The sequence below is a fragment of the Arabidopsis lyrata genome (genome assembly GCF_000004255.2).
Source record: "Arabidopsis lyrata subsp. lyrata unplaced genomic scaffold ARALYscaffold_1, whole genome shotgun sequence".
Classification (NCBI taxonomy): Eukaryota; Viridiplantae; Streptophyta; class Magnoliopsida; order Brassicales; family Brassicaceae; genus Arabidopsis; species Arabidopsis lyrata.
Genome location: NW_003302555.1, coordinates 21,527,839 through 21,539,636, shown reverse-complemented (window position 1 = coordinate 21,539,636; position 11,798 = coordinate 21,527,839).

Below are 11,798 nucleotides of genomic sequence, written 5' to 3'. Positions count from 1 at the left end.
CTAAGTTCTCTATCAATTCCCAGCCTTCCTCAACATCCTTATTTAAGAAATGAAAATGTTTAGAATCAAGTAGGGAGGATAGAGATGAACATGGTGAATAAAAGAGAGAAAGATGATTTATTATAATGTCATAAAAGTTACAAATGGTTTGCGGCTACACACGATTTATATAGAGAGCTCACTAGGTCAAGATGGGTATGCACATAACCTTAAAAGCATCCTCATTCAGCCTAGTGAGTCACCGTGTGCTTTTGCCACTTTCCAGCTCATGACAACGGTCATCAGCTACATGACAAGGCCGTACACGCGCTTCGCACTATCCGGATAAGGATGGTCTCCTTCCCGCGTCCGTACGGCCCAAGATGACCGTTACCTCTCTTCCTCTTATTCAAACTCGTTACTTGCATAACACGAAACCCATTTCATTTATAACTATTACTTAGTTAGAATAAAATGTCTTCTTGATCAATACTCCCCCTCAAGTTTATACTACAATAATCATTGTTATAAACTTGACACTTATGCGAGTGACCTCGTTAAAAACCTAAGATTGGAAAACCACGTGGGACAAAACCAATCTTAGGGAAAAAGAGTATCACTGACATAAGTAGGGAAGTTCTCTCAAGGGTGTGTGAGGTCTACAAGTCCAAGTTTGCCATGAATAAACTTGCAAACTTGGGTACTTGCTGCCTTGGTAAAGATATCGGCCAATTGGTCCGAACTTTCAGTGTAACAAGGTAAGATAGTACCATCCTGGATCTTCTCTCTAGTCTTGTGGCAATCTATCTCCACATGCTTGGTTCTCTCGTGAAACACCGGGTTGTTGGCGATGTGAATAGCCGCTTGGTTATCGCAATGAAATGTGATGGGCGTCTTTTGCTCTATCCCAAAGTCTTTAAGAAGCGCCTTTAACCATGTCAACTCATTTGTAAGCTTCTTCATAGCTCTATACTCCGCTTCAGCACTTGAACATGACACCACCTTTTGCTTCTTTGACTTCCAAGTCACTAGGTTTCCCCCAATGAAGGTGCAAAAGCCGGTTGTCGAGTGTCTATCATTACGATCTCCACCATAATCCGCATCACAATACCCAACTATCTCCGTGCTTGAGTTCTTTCCCATCCAAATGCCTTGGCCGGGGCTCCCTTTGAGGTACTTTAGAATCCTATCTACCATACTCCAATGGTACACCGTGGGTTCTTGCATGTGTTGACTCACTTGGTTCACTGCAAAAGAGATATCAGGCCGAGTGTAGGTCAAATAGATTAACTTACCCACAAGTCTTCTATATTGCTCCGGGCAATGATATGGTCTATCATTCTTCTCCCCCTTTCGATTGACCTTATATCCTGGCTCTAATGGTGTTGAAACTGGTTTGGCTCCTAGCTTTCCCGTAAGCTTTAGAAGATCGAGTGTGTATTTCCTTTGTGAGAGAAATAGACCCTCCGGTGATCTACATACTTCGATACCTAAAAAGTATTTCAACACACCAAGATCTTTAATGTCAAAAGCATTGTGTAAAGAGGTTTTGATAGACTTAATACCTTCCTTGTTACTCCCCGAGATGATCAAGTCATCAACATAGATTAAGACAACTACAATGCCTTGATCATTTTGGAGAGTAAACAAGGTGTGATCAGATTCTGATTTCTTGAATCCATTAGCCTTTAACGTGGAGCTGAGCTTATGGTACCAAGCTCTTGGAGATTGCTTTAGACCATATATAGCCTTGCGGAGTCTTAACACTTTTCCCGGAGCTACCAAGTTCTCCAAACCCGGAGGAGGAGTCATATAGACTTCTTCTTCTAGCTCTCCTTGAAGGAATGCGTTCTTCACATCCATTTGCCATAATTCCCAATCCAAGTTAACAGCCAAAGAAAGAACTACTTTCACCGTATGTTGCTTAGCTACCGGAGCAAATGTCTCTCGATAATCATCACCATACATTTGGGTAAACCCTCTTGCCACTAATCTTGCCATGTATCTTTCTATATCTCCATTACTCTTGTACTTAATGGTAAACACCCATTTCGAACTCACACACCTCTTGCCTTGTGGTAGCTCTTCTTCGTCCCATGTATGATTTCTTAACATAGCTTGTACCTCATCATCAACCGCATTGTCCCATTCTTTAATTCCCTTAGCTTCCTCATATCTTTGTGGGACAAACTCCACGTCTAGTTTGCTAAGAAAAGCCTTATGTTCTTCGGGAAGAAGGTCAATCGAACATGTAGCTTGAATTGGATGAGCCACGGCTTGACAATTGTAGTACACTCTAGTATTCTTCCAATTAGATGGAGATTTCCTCTCTCTCATGCTCTTTCTTGGATTCTCTCTAGTGTAGATGGAGTCTTGTGTTACTTGTGGAGCTTGATATGTCTCATCATCGCTTGAAGATTCAATGACCTCCCTTTTATTAGATGGATTCTCTTCTACCACTTCTTCACTAGACCTTTCTTCTCTATCCATTCCTTGTTGGTTATCCGAAGCTTCTTGTGATATGTCATTACCCCTCTCTTGAGCTATGTCATTACCACTCTCTTGAACTTCAATAGTACTATCATTTGGTGTGGCTTCTCTCTCTTCTTGACTAGAGCATCCATTACTCAAATGTTCAAGAATATGCCTAAGACTTCTAGCTCTATCCGAAGTTGAATTTGGTAAGTCTTTCACACCTTCCCAACTCTTCTCTCCGAAATAAGCTTCATCTTCCATGAACTTTACATCCCTAGATACATAGTACCTATTCATGACCGGATCATAGCACTTATAGCCTCTTTGCGTTGTTGAGTATCCAATGAAAACACACTTAGTGCTTTTCGGCTCTAGCTTGTTCCTCAAGTCACCTGGAACAAAAACAAAACACACACTTCCAAATACCTTTAAATGATCAATGTTAGGACTTTGGTTATTCAAAACTTGAAAAAGAGATTGATCATTAAGGATACGGGTTGGTATTCGGTTTATGAGATAACATGAAGTTAACACGGCATCTCCCCAAAACCGCTTTGGCATGTGTTTCTCAAACAACATTGCCCTTGCCACCTCCATTAGGTGTCTATTCTTCCTTTCGGCAACACCATTTTGTTGAGGGTTGTATGGGCAACTTGTTTGGTGTAGAATTCCACATTTTTCCAAGTGTGTTTTGAGCTTAGTGCTTGTGTATTCTCCTCCATTGTCTGTTCTAAGGATCTTAATCTTGGCATCAAAGTGATTAGTCACATAATTTTGGAAGTTTATAAATGCATCATACACTCTATCCTTAGATGGAAGCAAGGTTACCCAAGTATACTTTGATTTCTCATCTATAAAAGTGACAAAATATTTATGATTATCTCTAGATGCACAAGGTGAAGTCCAAACATCCGAATGCACAAGATCAAAGCATTTTTCATAAATAGTATTTGATTTGGGAAAGACTACTTTGCAATGTTTTCCTAAAATGCATGCTTCACATTTAGCACAATCATAAGAGAAACCCGGTAAAAGTAAATTCAAAGCTCTAGAATGAGGATGACCAAGTCTATTGTGCCATAAAACAACCGAAGCTTTAACATTGTTTGCAATCATATAAGAAGCAACATTATTAGAGATAGAGTTAAGAGAAGTGTCTTCAAGCACGTAGAGATCATCTTTAGTACCACCTTGTCCAAACACATTACCACTCTTAATATCCTGCAATTTCACATCATTAGGACTGAAAATAGCAAGACAATTTAAGTCTCTAGTAGTCTTCTTAACTGAGAGTAAGTTCGAGGTAAACTTAGGCATATAGAAAGCACTAGAACGTTTACTAAATAGGTTTATACTACCTATTCCTTCAATCGGCACATTCTGTCCATTCGCAACTTTAACACTTCCTAAAGCCGGTTTAATGTTCTCTAACAGCTTAGGATTACTTATCATATGGTGAGAAGCTCCTGAGTCTAATACTAATGACTTTGGATCATGAGAATTAGAAGAAAAGAGAGAAATACCGCCGGTACTGAATTTTGATGCGATTGATTGAATGAGAGATTCGAGGTCCGCCTTGTTCATCACAATGGTTTCTTGAGTTTGAGACGATGATCCACAGCCCTTATCTTGAATCATGGCTTGCAACGCCTTCTCTTGTTTACCATACTGAACAATAGCCCTCTCTTCATTCTCTTGTCCTCCGTCACTCGCATTGGCCACATTCGCCTTAGACTTAAGGTTCTTGAACTTCTCCGGCTTCAAATGGGGTTGTAGAATCCAGCAATCTTCTTTGGTATGACCCTTCTTGTTACAATGATCACAAACCGACGCCTTCTTGTCCTTATATTTCACGAACCCAGCCTTGTTTGCCGTAGGCAGATTTTCACCTTTAGAGCCGAATAGCCCTTGTGACCCAAACTCCTTTTGTATCTTTGCACACACTTGCTCCAAGGTAGGAATCTTTTCATCCCTTAGAATGTGTTGAATCACATCTGTGTAAGTAGGATTAAGCGTCATCAACAACCCAAAGACACGATCTTTCTCTCGGCGATCTTTAAGTGTTGTGGCTTCGGTGGTGAATGGCCTTAGCATCTCTAGTTCAGCAACTAGAGACCTATACTTCCCAAAATGAGTATTAAAATCATTGTCTTCTTGACTCAAACCTCCGAGAGTCTTCTTGAGCTCATATACCCTTGTCAAGTTTGACTCATTGCCGAAAACATTGGCAAGTGTATCCCATAGCTCTTTAGATGTCTCGCAATACGAATACCCTTCCAATAGTGAAGCCTCAAGTGAGCAATGGAGAGTACTCAGAACCGTCAAGTCTTCTTGCGTCCAAGTCTCTTTGACCAAGCTTTCTTCCAAAGCTTTCGCTTCTTCATAGGTAGACTCAATGTATCTTGTGAGTCTTCTCCCACCCAATACATTCGTCGTTGTTCTCTTCCATAAGAGATAGTTGTTTCCATTCAAAGCAACCGGAAATTTCAGATCTTTGTAAGCCTTGTTCACTTCTTGAACCACAAGCGCCATCTTACAAGAGTAAAGACTCGATTTTGAATCGTTCAAAACTCAAACCCGAGGTAAAGCTTCAACCTTTAGTTATGAACCCAACCTAAACTCCTTAGGAAACCTTTAAATCGCTTCAGAGATATCCTAACTCTTATGAATGGAATCCTCACCGAAGACTTTAAGAAGCTTTACCCCAAGAACAGCAAAACCCGGAAATAAGATGAAACTCGATCCCGCAAACCAAAGAATAGAACTCAAAACGGAGAAATCAAAAGGCTAATTAAGAATAAGAGAGAAAAGATTCAAGAATCGAACACGCTCTGATACCATGAAAATGTTTAGAATCAAGTAGGGAGGATAGAGATGAACATGGTGAATAAAAGAGAGAAAGATGATTTATTGTAATGTCATAAAAGTTACAAATGGTTTGCGGCTACACACGATTTATATAGAGAGCTCACTAGGTCAAGATGGGTATGCACATAACCTTAAAAGCATCCTCATTCAGCCTAGTGAGTCACCGTGTGCTTTTGCCACTTTCCAGCTCATGACAACGGTCATTAGCTACATGACAAGGCCGTACACGCACTTAGCACTATCCGGATAAGGATGGTCTCCTTCCCACGTCCGTACGGCCCGAGATGACCGTTACCTCTCTTCCTCTTATTCAAACTCGTTACTTGCATAACACGAAACCCATTTCATTCATAACTATTACTTAGTTAGAAAACTATTACTTAGTTAGAATAAAATGTCTTCTTGATCAATAAGAAATTCCCATTAGAGGCAGTGTCTAGCAACATTCTGATCTTGGGCAAAACTCCCCTGTAGAGTATGCTGAGTAGTGAAGCCTTCTTGAAACCATGGTGTGGACACTGTATAGTGTAGCCTTTGAATCTCTCCCAGGCCTCACAAATGGATTCAGACTGCTTTTGAGTAAAACTGGAGATTTCATTCCGTAGACGTGCAGTTCTTGAATTGGAGAAGAACTTTGTTAAGAATGCCCTCTTGCAATCATCCCAAGATGTGATGGAGCCAGCAGGTAGTGTCTTCTCCCAGTGGTGTGCTTTGTCTCCCAGCGAAAAGGGAAACAGACGCAGCTTGAAGCTGTCTTCACTAACACCATTGATCTTGGTGAGGCTGCAGAGCCTATCAAAGTTATCCAAGTGATCCATGGGGTCTTCCAGAGGCAACCCATGAAACTTGCTACCTTGAATCATTGAGATCAATCCACTCTTGATCTCGAAATTGTTGTTCTGGACAGGAGGTGGAACGATGCCCTGTCTCTGTTGATGGTTGCGTGGTGCATCACCATCACCAATGTTCTGTGGTATACCAACTCCTTGATTATCTTGATCTTGTGGTTCCATGGCTACTGGATTGTGCGGTTCACAGTGGTCTCGGGCTCTGCCTTCTCTTAACTCACGAGCTAACCGGTTGATGTTGTCTTTATAGCTGATGAGGTTGCATGCAAAGTGGTCAGACTCGATGTGGCAGTCACGACGTGAGGTCGAGATGGTACCTAACAATGCAGAGAAGTCAGACTCGATGTGGCAGTCTCGACGTGTGGTCGAGATGGTACCTGGAGCACAAAAACAAGCAGATGAAATGAAGATTTAGTAACCAAGGTAAAGAAAGAACCTGATCTTAAACGTTTCTGAAATCTTAAATGGAACAATGCAACACAAGACTGGCAACGGCGCCAAATTGATAGTAAGATTTTACTCTATCTAACTAGTATCAATCCCTAATACACATGCCATTGTAGTATATTAGGTTATCAATCCAATCTCAGTGTGACTGCAAGCATTCAAGATATGAAACAGAAAGCAAATAAGTCAAGCCAATTGTGAAAGGGTTTTGTGTGTTTCTATTGATTCTAAGCAACCAATTTAACATGCAAATACCGGATTTAAAAGCATAAAAAGAGAACTAAACAACAAGTAAACAAGAACAAGAAGTAAACTAAAGACCAGAAACTATCATGCATAAGCTTTGGAAAAGAAACTAACAACCTAACAATGCAGAGAAACACTCTAGGCCTAACAGGTCGAGTAGAACACAAAAGCTAACAGAAACAAGATTTAAACAATCAATAGAGATAAAAGGTCCTGAGGTATGGGGTAATCGATTATGGCAGTCTCCTTAGTCTACCTAGGTGGTTAACAATCTCAATCAAGCTATCCCTAGACAATAGATTCGAATACAAATCAATCCACTCTCGTGACAGAGATTCTCAAGCTAAATCACTTTCATACTCAATTCTCATTGAAGAAATATAACCTAGCAGGCATTAAGATTCAATCTAATAAAGTCAATAAGCATTCTAAACATCCAATCTCTTGGGCTAGAGTATGCAAATCTCTGGAATAGTTGGTTCAGACATTTCATCAAACACCTTTTGGGTGTGGAAATGTCTGAGATCAACTTCCAATTGATCAGAGAGGAAGTAGCATTAAGATCTACTAAACCAGAAGGGAAATCAAGCAATTCTACACTTAACCACCTAAATATACTAAGAATTCCACACCTAATCTATCCCATCCTCAAGAACCCTAATCCACTACTCAAGAACACTGAAGAACATCATGCATAAAAACCCAGAAAACGTTTCAAACCCAGAAATCATTGAAAAGCAAGTATGTTATAGATAAGAGACAGATCTACAACTTTGATGAAGAAAAGAAATGCAAAAACTCAAAGGATTAACAGGAAAAACGATTACAAAAACTAGGGTTTATGAGAGAACAAAGGAATATCCGCTGGACAATAGCATGTACTCCTATTTATAGGAAATACTAGGTTGCCCTAATTGGCTACAGGATAAAATAGAGAGTCGGTGGAGGCCAACTTGACGTGTCGTCGAGCCTGCCACGTCGAGACCATGTAATTCTCAAAGGTGGCGCCTTGATGTCCATCTCGACGTGTCGTCGAGCCTGCGTGGTCGAGTCTACTCTCAGTCGGCTTCCTGGCGTCCTACTCGACGTGTCATCGAGCCATGACGTCGAGTCTGGTCCTGGGTGATCTTGAACGACTTCATTCCTCTCCAATTCGATCCCAAGTCTAGCTCCAAGGTCGTGTTGGTTCCTCCTTGCTCCGTTAAGTCCCAAATAAGCTCCAAAGTACCTAAAACTCATCCAATATGCAACATGCTATGCCATGCAATGCAAATCGTACTAAGTGATGAAAATCTTATGAAAAAGACTATTAATGAAGTGAAACAGAGAGGAAACTAAGCTAAATGCATAAGAAATGTGTGCTAAAAAGAGGTAAAATACAGAGATATCAACATACACCCAAACGACAACGACGCCAAATTGATAGTAGGATTTTAACTAAGATCAATTATCCTTAAAGTACTATCATGTCATTGCAGTATTTAAGGTGTCAATCCAAATGGGTGTGATGCTAGCAATCAAGATGCAATCAGATATCACAGAGTCAAGCCAAGCAATAACAGGTTTTGGTGTTGTTAATAGCTCTAGCGATCATGCAGATAACAGAAATTCTAACAATAACAGGCAATATACTCGATCACACAGCTTGATGCCAAGCACTGGATGTGGTCGAGTATCAGGTCGAGTAATTTAACAGAAACTGTAAACAGGGTACTTGACTGCACAGTTTGTTACCAAACTACTGGGTGTGGTCGAGTACTTCGTTTGAAACAGGGTAGAAATGATAAAACTGAGCAACAAGTAACAAGATCAAGCAATCAATAGCGATGTAAACAAGGAGATCAAATGGAAGAGAAATTCCCGAGAATGGGGTGATCGAGTAGTGAAGTCTCCTTAATCTAACAGGTGGTTAACATGCTCAACAAACTATCCCTAGACAACAAGTTCAATAGCCAAATCAAAGTGCTACCGCAACAGAGATCCTCAAGTAAAGCTAGTTCCCAAACTCAATCACCATTGACGAGAGCTAACCTAACAGGCATTACGAAACAACAAGTCTAAGCCAAAACGCTCCCTGTAACCAATACCTTGGTACAGAGCCACAAATCTCTAGAATTAGTGGTTCAGACATTTCATCGAACACCTTTTGGGTGCGGAAATGTCTGGGCTCAGATTCCAGTTGATCAGAAAGCAATCAGCATTAAGAACAACTAATCCAGAAGGGATCTACCAATCAAACTCAACCACCTAGCAGATCAAGGATTCTAAACTACTCTAACCCATCCTCAAGAACCCTAATCACTACTCAAAATTCATAACCAAGAACACAAACCCAGAAATACATAAAAACTTCATATTAGCAAGATCTCAACAAGATGAACAACTTTATAGAAGAAATCAAAAGCAAATACTCAATATATTAAGAGAAATCTGGATTACAAATATGAAAAAAGCACTAATTGTTCTGCAGAATAAAAAACTCCGTCTGAAAATTATGAGAACCAACCTATTTATAGCAAATACTAGGAAACCCTAAATCACAAGACGACAAAGTATTAAGGCGGTTTACGGAGATACTCGACCCTTGTGATCGAGTAGAGAGGTTGAATAAAGTTGGCGCCTTTGCGATTTCTTGCTCTGGGCATGTTGTGATCGAGCACTTGGGTCGAGTATGTGCTCGCGTTCTGCTTCATCCTCTTCTCTTCCTTATGCTCAATGTCTAGTTGAGTTGGGATCTGAGAAGACTCTGAAGCTTGTGATCAAGTGGCTGCGTGGAGGTGGTGATCGAGTGTCTGGTCGAGTGATCTGAGGGAAGCTTGCTGGGAGTGCTCGACTGACACGATCGAGTGGTTGATCGAGTGATCCAGATACACAAGGACGCTGGATTGCTCGACCACACGGTCGAGTATGATGACAGAGGATGCGATCAAGTATTGTGGCAGGTTATGGTTGAGCATCTGCTTCAGTGGCCAGGATGATGGTACTCGACCTCGTGGTCGAGTACACTGATTGGTTCCGGTCCACTTCCTCCAATTTGTTCACCAATAGCTCCAATTCTCACCTGAAAACAACACAAATATGCAACATGCATGCAAAACTATCCTAAACATGTAAAGTGATGACAAATCATGAGAAATGGTATGAAACAGTGGTGAAATGATGCTAAAGTTACGACAAATGAATGCTCAAAACAAGTAAAATATAGACATATCACCCACCGAGCTCATGCTCGACAAAACTGCTCGATCAGAAGCTAGAGTCTCACAATTTTGCATCAGACGATTGGTTAAAACTCATGGAGAGGTCTAAATGGCAGGACAAAGCCATAAGGGAGTTAACAGATGATATGTCTATAATTTGCATGATTTAAGCATTCATTCTTCATCACTTTGTCATTGTTTCAGTCACATTTCATCTCATTAGTGGTCGTTTTAGTGTGTTTTGCATACTTAGGACATTTTTGCATTAGGATTGCATGTGCATCGCATATTTGGTTGTTTTCAGGTACTTTGGATGGTTTTGGAGTTCAAACAGAGGAGAAACAGAACAGAAATTCAGAACGCTCAATCACTCCCTCAGCCAAAGCACTCGATCGCAACCTCGGAGCCCTGACAGAGCAAAGCACTCGATCGCAACCCCAGAAACTGTCATGAAGGGAAAAACCACTCGATCACAACCCCGGAGCAATTTCAGAAGAAACCACTCGATCGCAAGATCGAGCAGAAGCTGTCATGAAGGACATATCACTCGATCACAACCCCGGAGAAGCCAGCAGCTTAGTTTCACTCGATCGCAAGCCCGGAGGGATCACCCACTCTACACCACTCGATCACCACCTCACGTCATCTACTCGATCGCACCACTCGATCGCAAGGTCGCTGGACCATTCCATCTCGTCTTCACTACAGACCACTCGATCGCAAGACGGAGTTCCCGAAGCCCAGTTTGGTCAGTTTCACTCGATCACAGGGAAACCCATTTCAGCCCATCAGATGCTTGATCGCAAAGTCTCGTTGTGAAGACCACTATCCCGAACTTTCCTTATTTAAATTTTTTTTCGCTTATATAAGCAGCCTCTAAGGGTTTTCCCTAGGGCATCTAGTCTTTTATTTTCAGTTTTTACCTAGACTTGTTTTCATAGCCGCAGTGTGTTCTTCCTGCGACTTTGTATTTGCTTTCAAGTATTCTATAATTCAGTTTTCGTTTCAGTCTTTATCATTTCTTGTTATCATGTTTTCTATCGTTTCATTGCTATTGTTTTTGATTATGTCTGAGTAGTGAATTGTATTTCTGAGGATGGGATAGAGTAGTCGTGGTTGCCCTAGTCGCTTTAGATGGTTGAGTTTAGATTGTTTGAATCCCTTCTGGATTAGTTGCGCTTATTGCTTGTTCCTTTCTGATCAACTGGAAAATGAATCCAGACATTCCCGCACCCAAAAGGTGTTTGATGGAATGTCTGATCCACTAATTCCAGAGATACTCGTCTCTATCCCAAGGTATTGGCCGTTTAGAGCGGGTATTGGCTTTAACAAGTTGATTCGATATTGCCTGCTTAGTTAGAGATCGCTAATGGTGATTAGGTCTGTGTCTAGCTCTGCTTGAGAATTTCTATCACGGTGGTGAATTGATTTGCTTTTGAACTTGTTGTCAAGGGATAGTTTCTGTGAAGTTTTGTCAACCGTCTAAATAGATTAAGGAGACCACGCTATTCGATTACCCTGTCCTTAGGAATCTCTCATCCATTTGATTGCCTGCTATCTTACCTGCTTTGTTATTCAACTGCCTGCTATTGCTAGTTTGCATTTCGGTTTCGTTTCATTTCTGTTATTTCGCATTAGGATTGTTAGAAAACAACAACTCTCTGCTTGGCTTGACTTAGCAAATTCTGATCATATCTCATCTGTTTGCATCACACTAGATTGGATTGACACCTTA